The sequence below is a fragment of the Festucalex cinctus genome, chromosome 14, assembly GCF_051991245.1.
Source record: "Festucalex cinctus isolate MCC-2025b chromosome 14, RoL_Fcin_1.0, whole genome shotgun sequence".
Taxonomy (NCBI): domain Eukaryota; kingdom Metazoa; phylum Chordata; class Actinopteri; order Syngnathiformes; family Syngnathidae; genus Festucalex; species Festucalex cinctus.
The window spans coordinates 15,058,169-15,068,883 of record NC_135424.1 but is presented as its reverse complement, the minus strand read 5'-3'; positions in this window follow the sequence as shown (position 1 = coordinate 15,068,883).

The following is a 10,715-nucleotide window of genomic DNA, read 5'->3' as shown; positions in this document are numbered from 1 at the left end:
AACACCTTGCTTTCATTTCCAACATCCTATCTTTGTGAAGCAACATTTTCCACGATGACGGCGACCAAGATATTCAGCAATTTGATGAATATCAATATCAGCCCTTTTTAAAATCCTGACAGCTGATATTGGATCAAGTTAAAACTTTGTTAACTTCAGGGGACTATTATTTTAAATTTTCAGTTGACATTATAAGAGATATTGCTGACACTGGGAACTCGTTCAGTTTTTGTTTGAAAGTGGAAAGTGAAAATTTAACATTTCAGATATTTAGAAATTGTGGGTAACTTATTTACTATCAAAACAATAGTGAGCTACCTGTTTATGCTTTCATTTAACTTTTTAAAGCCGATAACCCTGTCGCAAACGGGGTCGGGCGAACGTGTCAGCTGCGTGACGTCACTCCCGCGGCAATTTGAAAGCACGCAAGGATTTTTTTTTCTTCACTCACTCATTCACACACGGGAGTGAGTGAGTGAGTGAGTGAGTGAGTGAGTGAGTGAGTGAGTGAGTGAAAAAAAATAAAATAATCCGTGCGTGCTTTCAAATTGCCGCGGGACGCGGGAGTGACGTCACGCAGCTGACACGTTCGCCCGGCCCCGTTTGCGGCACGCCACCCCCCCGCTCTGCGATTGGCTGGAGGGTTGTAAACACTGAAACGTCCCACTGTTTACAAAATAAACACAAAATGACAAAATACAGGCTGGGGTGGGGGTTTAGGACGAAATCAACACCAAAGATTAACATAAACACACATGTGTAGACTGAGAGAAAGTTAAAGTGTGTACATCCTGTATTTAAAAAGTGCATTTTCCTGAGTGAATCCGGCAGAAAGCCCCTTTTTTATAAAATTTATGAAGGTTTGAACATTGAGAAGAGAGAAATGTGAGAAAATGTAAATGTCTCGATGAGAAAATTTTATAAACTGTGTGGTCATGGGTTTTGGGCCTTAAAACATTTATAATAAATGTAAAACATAAAGCTAACTACCGGTACTTTGTTTGCAGATTTCATTTATTGCGGGTATTTTTTGGAAACCCCGAAGCATTGACATACTTCTGTAAAAGTGCAACGTGCCACACAACATAACTTATTTTGAAAAGCAAATAACCCGGAAAATATGTGTTCAATGATGACGCACCTGCTGCTCGCCTCTTTGCTTTTCTGTCCGCACGTGACGTTCTATGACTGCTTTGCCTTGACTGCTCACGTCCACATCACACCGGCAAAGCGTGCAGACTGCTTTTGGTATATCTCTTGTTTAAATTCCAGAGTCAGCACTCAAATAAAGAATCAAAACTAACTCACAACTAACTTTGCTAAGTGCATTCTTCCATGTGCAGTCGAACTTCTGCATAAATAAACACGCACACATGCACTCACCTAAGCTGTCCACACACAAGATCTGTAATTTCAAGGTGGAAATGAAGAAGCTGGAGGCAAGGGCGATGCGCACATTCAATCAGCCCCTGGCGGATCTTCACCCTCACCTATCGTCATTGCATCACATCCCCAAATTTGCACTGAGGTGCGCCTCCAACGCACTGCTGACACATCAAAGGGCCGCAGCACTTTCATAGCACCAGTTTGGATCCTCACGGGCCGCAATCTGCAGCTGCCATGACAAACGCGCACGAGGGGAGGACAGGCATGACTAAAGCCTCGAGCGGACGTATTAAAAAATGGATTCTCCATTTCCCACTTGGATGAGTGGAAGTAAATTGGGCGGCCTTCGGGCAGAACTGACTCTTCACGCAATGGTTAACCTTGAAGGTGAAGGGGAGATGATCTGGATCACGGACTGCGCAAGGCAGGCTAGATGTGATCAACTAACGTGCAGCTCCTTTCTCAGTTTTTTTTTTTTTTTCTCAGAGCTTGGCAAAACAAAAAAAAAAGTGGGAATGCCAATACATCTCGAGACCATACCCAGTTTATTTTGGATGGAGGCAATAAATACACCGATTTTCTCTTGAGAGTTTTACCAGGTTGTAGACGATACAGCTTTATTTGCAAGGGCAGCATTAAACAGCAAATTAAAATGAAAGCAGTGTGCTCATCTTTTGCCTCGGGGCTTGCTTACATTCCTCTACAATATCTTCTTCCCCTCTCTTCACCTTCACTATTGGACAAACTGGTGAGAGCGCTGAATTGAATTCCTTTTTTTTTTCTTTTTCTTTTTTTTTTCCCAGAGGGCTCCCTAATTAAGAATTTAATTATGGCTGAGAGCGAAACATAGGCAACAAATCCACCTCATGTTTTAAACATCTTTGGGCTCCTCAGCTCTCTCCCACTCATTCTGTACAAGCTGGTGCTCCGGAAGTTTTGAGGTGAATTGAAGGTAAGACATGCGCGAAGATGCTAATCACAAAGGCCTACACAAGAGAATTCTCCAGTGTGCATACATTGCATTCATGATCAAAGAGAGCCAAAAGCTGAAAAAAAGATATTCAACACAATCCATGTTTTTGCAATTATAGGCAAGAGTGCCTTAAACACTCTAAAATAAAATTAAAAATGGATAATGTTAGCACATTTGAATGAAATAAATGTTACTTTTCAGCTCAGTGGTGCTGTTTATTACCACGCCTTGTCTGGTTTCGCAATTCCACTACTGTCCTCTCTTCATCATACAGGTCTTCTCATCTCGTCTCAGCAGGCCAACCCTCCACACAGGCTATTTGTCACAAGCCGGTGTTTCATAGTATGACCTCCAAGTGAGTTTGCTGGGAATTGGGTGCTCGGAGCCAGCTGTGATTGGAAAGCTGCAGGAGGAAGAGGGTGTGATCAAGGTGAGTAATGGCTGAGCTCGGGTTCTGTGGTCAAATCTCTCTTACCGATCAATACAAGTAGTGCAGTACTCCTGTTGGGTTTTGTGGTCTAAATTTTTACATTGAGGTGATGGGTTGGTTTGGATTTGAATGCACTTTATAACAATAATATGCAATATTGGCAAAATATTGGAATGCTGTACCGAGACATCCATCACAGTAAGCGTTAATAATCACAATACAAATACTAAGTACGAAATAACCACCAATCACTAGTTAATAAACAGTAATCAGGGGGGGGAAATATGTTAAAATTAGATTAGTGACAGCACTAAACCACACCAACCAACTAATCAATCAAACCAACCAACCACACTAACCAACAAACTACAGTAACCAAGTCGGAATCAATCACATGCTGGCTTGATGAAATTTGCGTTCAGTTTCCATAACACTATTAGTTATGAAAGTTTTCCCTATACACTTTAAATGGAAATGGTTATACAGTAGCCCTGCGATTGGTTGGCAACCAGTCCAGGGTGTCCCCCGCCTACTGCCCAGAGCCAGCTGAGATAGGCGCCAGCAGCCCCCGCGACCCTTGTGAGGAATAAGCGGTCAAGAAAATGGATGGATGGATGGATGGATGGGTTATACAGTAGAAGTCCACTTTTGTACCTTATTATCCATTTCAGGGACAGTTGTCACTACAGCAGTGGACAGCCATTCAAAAGTTGCTTTGTCCTATATGAATGAATCTTTATTAAAATAAATAAATAAATAAATAAATAAATCTGATGTAGGTTATCATAATTCATGTAGCTATGAAAAGGCTATGGTAAGATTTACTCCCTGGTGAAAACATTGTCAATCCCCCGTAGGTATTGCAATGGGCTGTGATCATAACAGCGAATGATTCCAAATTATATAACGTTAATAGAAAGTTTCATGTTTTCATTACATACACTGCTGAGTCGATGTCCTTAGGAACAATGTAACGCTTTCCACCTGCAGGGGTTCTTAAATTGTAAACTGTTGGCTGTGAAGTTGATATGTTCGAAAGGTAGCAATGCACAAACTGCACAAATAAAACAGACAAGCAGCAAACCAATATAAACACAGCAAGTCTCAGAGCAACAATGAAACAAACTAGTTTTATATGGTGCAAACAAACACACGCACACACTCAGTCATGTACTATAGATGATTTGGCTGAGGCAGGTGGTCTTTGGCAAGGTTTTCTGCTGTCACCTCACACCTTGCAGGTCATCTGTTATGGTGACGCTCCGCTGCCACGAGTCAAATAATTTCCCAGGGGTCTTGCTACATATAATTCGGATTTAATTGGAAAGACATCCAAAGAGATAGGACAGAAGAAAAGTGAGTGCTTTGTGGAAACACAGACTGTGACGCGACATTCCATGTGTTGACTGACTGAACCTGTTTATTTTCACATAAAAACAGTAGTGTAATAGATCATAGATGAGCTACTGTATGACTGAACAGTCACAATTACCACAATTTACCTTTGCATTTACAGATCAATCTGAAAAAGTGTTTACAAGGTACCAAATGAAGTAGTCATTGGTTAGCATTGGTGGGCATTGTGTCAGTACTGACAGAAAGCCTGTCAGTACGTCAGTGACAGATGTCTGTTTTGGTGATGAATGGCGGGAAACTTTAAAAAAAAATAAAAAAAAATTGACAGTTAAAGCATTAAAGAAGTAGTTTTTCGTCCGTCTTTAACTCATTCACTCGCAGCCATTTTCACAGAAGCAATCCCGTTCGCTCCCGGCTGTTTTATTGGATTTTGACTCATTCAATTGTGTTCAATTGCTATACAATCACGGAACCTATCAAAAGAAAGATTAAAGTCTCTTCTTTCATCAGGAAAAAAATGTTTCTATCTGTTTCCGTTTTGCAGCAATTAGCATTAGAAGAGAGCTACGTTTCATCAGTTTTCACAAATCTATTTAAAATTCAAAGTAATTGAACTTTTTTCTAGATTTCTAGATTTCTGTTGATCTCCTTTGCTCTGCTGCCACCTGCGGGCCGTTTGTGCAATAACTATCATTTCTGAAACCGTTCTTTGCAGTTGAGAGGCTGCATCAAAGCCTTCTGTATGCTCTAGCATTAAAAACAACAACAACAAAAACGTATAAATACGTCTTTGGGACACTTAAAACATTTTTAATAAAAGACGTATTTACACGTTATTGGGAGCAAATGAGTTAATAACGGCGTCAGTACTGACAGACCTCCTCAGTCTGTCACTGACAGACTCTGGTTTTGCTGACTACTGACAGAAACAAAACAAAAATTATTACATATATTAAACGCCCACCTGCTATCTGCCAAATTGTCCGAAATGCTTTTGGAGATGGCCGATGGCAGAGAACTGAACACTCATTTCACAGGCAATCATCTGGTTGGCAATCCTGCAGTCACTCAATAGCAAACTCGATTAAAATTTTGTGACATCTTTGTCCAATGTGATGTGTTTGAAAAAAACAAAAACAAAAAAAACCCAGAAAACTTTACAGTCTCCTTTTTTATGGGCACACCTGTGACATTTTTTTATTTTTTTATTTTTTATTTTTAGACAAATTTGTGACCAATATGTGAGAAATAGACCTTTTGTGTACTTAGAAAAACTCTTAGATCTTGAGTTTAGCTCAGGAGAAAACAAAATAGTTGCTGTTATATTTTATTCCCCAGTGTATGTTGGGGTAATATGTCAAACCATTCAGAGCTTGAGATAAAATTTAGATTTGATTTTTCTTTCATTCTTATTGATCTGTCCCCCCCTTCATGAAACAGTCTTTTATTGAAGTATTCAGTTATTAAACTGTATGCCACGTCCAATGTCTTGCACCACTTTTCAAATAAATTGTGTTGTTGACTCTACAGGCACATTGTCACATGATAAGGCACTTTGTTAAAAGCACCAAGGTGAAATTTGTCTTTTAATAAGTATTGCCAAGTGTTCTAAATGCAAAGGGACAGCATTATTTGGAATAGCGTAAATGCTGAGGGCAGACTATACAAATTCTACCTCATTTAATGTACATCTCATGTACTTTAATCTCCAAAATTGTTTGATAATTGTGTAACTGAATTAGCAAAATGGAATCCTCCTGTTTCACTTTAAACTTGCTTCGATTCAGCTTTTCATGTAATATTTCAGCACAAAATTCAGATTACAGTTCAGAAAATGCTTTGCATTCAACATTTATATTCAGTCACTTGGCGCTATTATTCTCCTTATATTTTATTGCAATTTTTATTGTATTTCTTTTCAGCCTTAGCTCCTCAGTATTCCCACTCAATTTGATCCCAAATTGCATTCTCGTGTTGAAATACAGAATAATGTTCTGTTTGAGCCACGTTATATTATCAATCACATCAAACCTAAAAAGACAAAACATGCCCTTGTTGTGGATTTATTGCAACATATACAGAGGGTGGCAGCAGTTCATCAGTAAGGACTTGGACTTGGGCCCTGGGTGCCTTTGAGCAAGGCACCGAACTCGCTTGAAACTCTGATCTTTTGCAATTCGTCACTCACATCTCCTTATATACGTTTATGTGTATAGTCTGCTTTTCTGTATAGTGTGCAAAAAATACAACAGAGAGTAAACTGAAATTTCCCTTGAGGAACCATAATTGTATATTAGATTGAAACGTAAATCTTGTAAGTTGTGCGTTATGGGATGTCCGTACAGGGTGTTATGCCTGCATATTCTGGAAATAGCAGTCTCTGAATTCTATATACAAGCATAGCATTATTTTTTTGGGGAGGTCTCACTCACTACGAGGCATTTAAAGTACATGGTATGTACAGTATGTATGTATTTCTTGTGCAAGGTGACTTCATGAATTTTTGTGGCAGCAATTTCTGCTGCCAATTAACAAAGAAAATAATATAAAGTGTGATCCGCTCATCTAATTATTCAGTTAGCACAGCAGCCAAAAATGTGAAGTCTCGCATTGTAATGAAGCTCACAATTCACAAGTTGGCTGAAGTATACAGTAATTGGCAATAAAGTGTCACAAGATGCTCAGGATTGACTCTGCTGATAACATAACGTCCCCCCCCAAGAAAATGACAGACACTTCTGGAAATGTGCCGTGACAAATTCCTCTAATGACATGACAGTGTTATCTTTGATGGCTGCATTTCCGTAATGAAGACGGTAAAGATCATTTAACCCGTTCTCCATGAATTACCACAATATAGCCCCATCCAAAAGTATTAGATTCGGAATATTTGGGTGTGCACACCCTGTACATAGCTTAGAAAATGTTACTGCTCTCTTACCTGCTCTCATTGGGCCCTTTATAACGTTGCACACAGGAGTAGTAGTTGTAATATTAACCATTTAAAATTTTACCAGTTTATTTTAAACAGGGAATTTCAATAGTTTAGTAATTGACCTCACTGTAGCAGTACTTTTTGAGGCGAGTGTATGCTTTGGATATCCTTCACTCAATTTCATGAAATTTGAAATTAACAGAAAGGTAACTGTGACATTAATTGTATCTATTAAACGATTCAAAAGTCATATTAAATCACCATAGGCTATATTAAACCACTTAGTCTTAATTTGTCCCATTGTGTGCTGTGGTTAATTGTCCTTTTGTCCCGTCTTTGTCTTATTCTATCAAAAATGTTCAAATGGATCCTTGAGGCTGCTGCTGATGTCTTTCTCCTTTTCTCACACTTGTCTCCATCTGCCGCCTTAGTGCCTTCTAAGCCTCCTGCGATAAATGGCCTTCCCTCAACATCCCCCAGTGCTTTCCTTTGCAGTTCACTTCCAGTTCTTCCACCTTGTTCTATTTCTCTCTAACTCTAATGTAGTTAAACTTTCCTGCTTAGAATTCAAACATTGACATTTGAAACTTTAATTCAATGAAACTGATTATCTCAGTAAAACACAGAGGAGGGAAATGTCAGTTTTGCAAATAGCTTCCCAGATAAATTTCCATTCGGTTTAACATGAATACATGGGCAGAGTCAGTGTGATGTGAATCAGGTCTATGTAGTTTGCAAAGTGAACAGCTTGAGCGGCCAGATTTGCGAACACGGTGTAGCACCAAGCTCCTGGCTGTAATGAAGACTACAGATGTGTAGCGCAGCGGAGGACAGGTACGCCAATGGCAATGTAAACAGTGTAAACAATTAGCTGCCTGGATGAGGATTCCTTACTTCTGTTTAGTGAATACTGTACACGTGAGGAGGCCGGTATGTACATCTGCTGCAGGGGCTCATAAACATGCGGTATGCATACAGTACATCATCAATGGAAGAACAGCCAACTTACTTCTCCTTAAGGGAAGTGTGTTTCACTCTTGGTTGGAGTATCTAGTATAAGGAATAAAAGTCTCTCAGCTGCCATGTTGTTGAAATATTCAGTTGAACTACGAAGGTCATACATGATATTCTTGGGTGCTAGCATCTGATTTGATTGTATTTTTAGATAATTTAAATGCAAAAAATCCATTCCACGATCAATCGAAATAGCTGAATAAATTATATCTTACCTGGTCTTACTACCTTTGAGTTATTGTCAGCTGACTGTGTGTTGTAATTTCATCAAGTTCTTCATTTAATAATACAATTTAATATGCTTGTGTTGCAATAAAAAAGGGGGAAAAGACAACCAAAAGTCAAAGAAAAATGAAAACCCACACCAAAGAGTTAATCATTTGTTCCTTACTGAACTGCTATCAAATGTACATAGACATCTTCCGTGTCAAAACAAACATTTTTACGGTTCCTTGACATAGCTGACTGTATTGTATTTAATACAATGGTGTACTAGTAAAAGAAGTAACTTAAAAGAAGATTGTCAGACTTGAGATGAGAGGATGACTATCACAAACTGACTCATTTTCCTGTACTTTTACAATTGTGCGTGCGACTATTATTTTCTCAGAAGCCTGAAATAACATTGGCGAAAAGACTGAATTTAAAGTAGGGAGAAAGGAAAAGAGGATGATTTGCCATCTGGATCTTTCCTGATCTCAGCCTCGGGCAGGACAAGCTGATGTAAAGGAATGTCCTTAGTATAGCTGTTCTAATCTCAAAGCCAGTTATTGTATTTCGTGCTAGTTCTTCATGAAACACATGCACAGAAACCGAAGGTTTTTATCGCCTCTATTTTTCAGAACAAACTGCTTTATGAATATCATTCCACACGAAGTCCTTCACTCAAGCGCATATTTTGCTTTTTTGACTCTTTAAATATTATTTGCAAAGCTGGATTTGGCCACTTTTAAAAGCAGTCAGTCCGCATCACTGGAAAGATGACATTATTTTACAATCAAAAGCTAATGTAGTGCCAAGTCAGGACAGCGCACACTTAATACAACTGCAGATCCCACACATCAATGTTGAATAACTAGTTTTTGTTTCCCTATTTCACCCAAAAACAAATTATATCTTCTTCATTGAATTTCAGAGGAGCTCATATTACGCATTGTGGGAGGACTATACGCAAATAAATGAATTTACTCCATGTAATATGATTTATCAAACCTGAGACAAATTGAGTTGGCTGATTTGGCATCTTAAAATAGCTCGTCTGAAGGGCAGGTGCAAACCAGGATGTGTCGCAGTGCCAATGTAGAACAGACAAAATCAGAGGTGAATTGCCAATAAAAATCATCACAACATATCATTTATTCAGATTCACAATTTTAAAGCTTCTGTTGGATCCTTACGCATGATGGACACATACCTGTGTGTCCAATTTACACACATGGAACATTTTATGAGGGCAAAAGATTTCTCTACATCAGTTAGTTTGCTTACAATTCAAAATTCCATCACATCATTATTAGTATTTGTTTTTGTACTCACGGTGCTCTTCCAAAATTTTCATGGTAAAAACCATCTGAGCAACGAAAACCATATTTTAAATCAGTCAACTCTACTTTTACTTGTATCGTTGAAAATGCTTTAAAAAAACAAAAATTAACTGCATTTTACATTTACAAAACTAACTACAATTATCTGTAATTATAGCGACAATGTCCTTCGTTTTAGTCTTATGATTTTAAGTATATTTATTTTTGATATCAACCGTAATAAGGACCTTTGAAAGTGTGTCACACATAAGTGATGTCATCTAGCAGCAGCCAATAGAAAAGCACCTTCAGATGATGTCACTCCAAGGCGACGATTTTGCGTGCTTGACTTTTGGCTCCTATGGCTCGGCTTACCTACTTTTTCATTTAGTTCAGCCGAAATGCAACGCGAGGTAAGAAATGCGTTACTTTTTTCATTTTACCATGGTATGTATTAAATATTGCATAAAAGTAATACGCATTTTTAAAACCAAAAACTAATACTGAAACTAACTAAACTAAAACTAAGCATTTTTTAAATAACTAAAACTAATAAAAATTAACCGAGCTGCCCTGAAAACTAATTAAAACTAAATACAAACAACTCAAAATGAAATAAAAACTAACTAAAATAACAATTCCAAAAGTATAATAAACCTGCACGTGACACTTTCACCCTGAGTGAGTGCAGTGTGAAAAGGGTTTTAGAGTGAGTTGAGCACATTTTGTGCCTGCTATTTGGGTCTTAAAGGGTTGCAATCTTATTAGATTGTGCTGGCCTTCCAAAAGTGTTGAAATTCTGACATTCAAGCCAACAGCTCCTTTCTTGTGTGATGCATGATGTTGCCGGTGTACTGACTACTCTGTTGAGACAAAAACAGCACCCATCAAGGCCTCCCAGGGGCTTCAATTAGCAATTCACTCGACTCTTTGCGGTCATTCAATATCCCTTGCTTCCACTGTGTAGGGTTACGCCACATCTCTAGTGGCAGGGCTTACTTAAAACCCATCCCACATACTGTACCAAACCGTGAGCTATCTTTGAAAATAACCTTGGGAAAGTAGGGCTGGATGTTGAAGGGATCTAGTACACTTGAT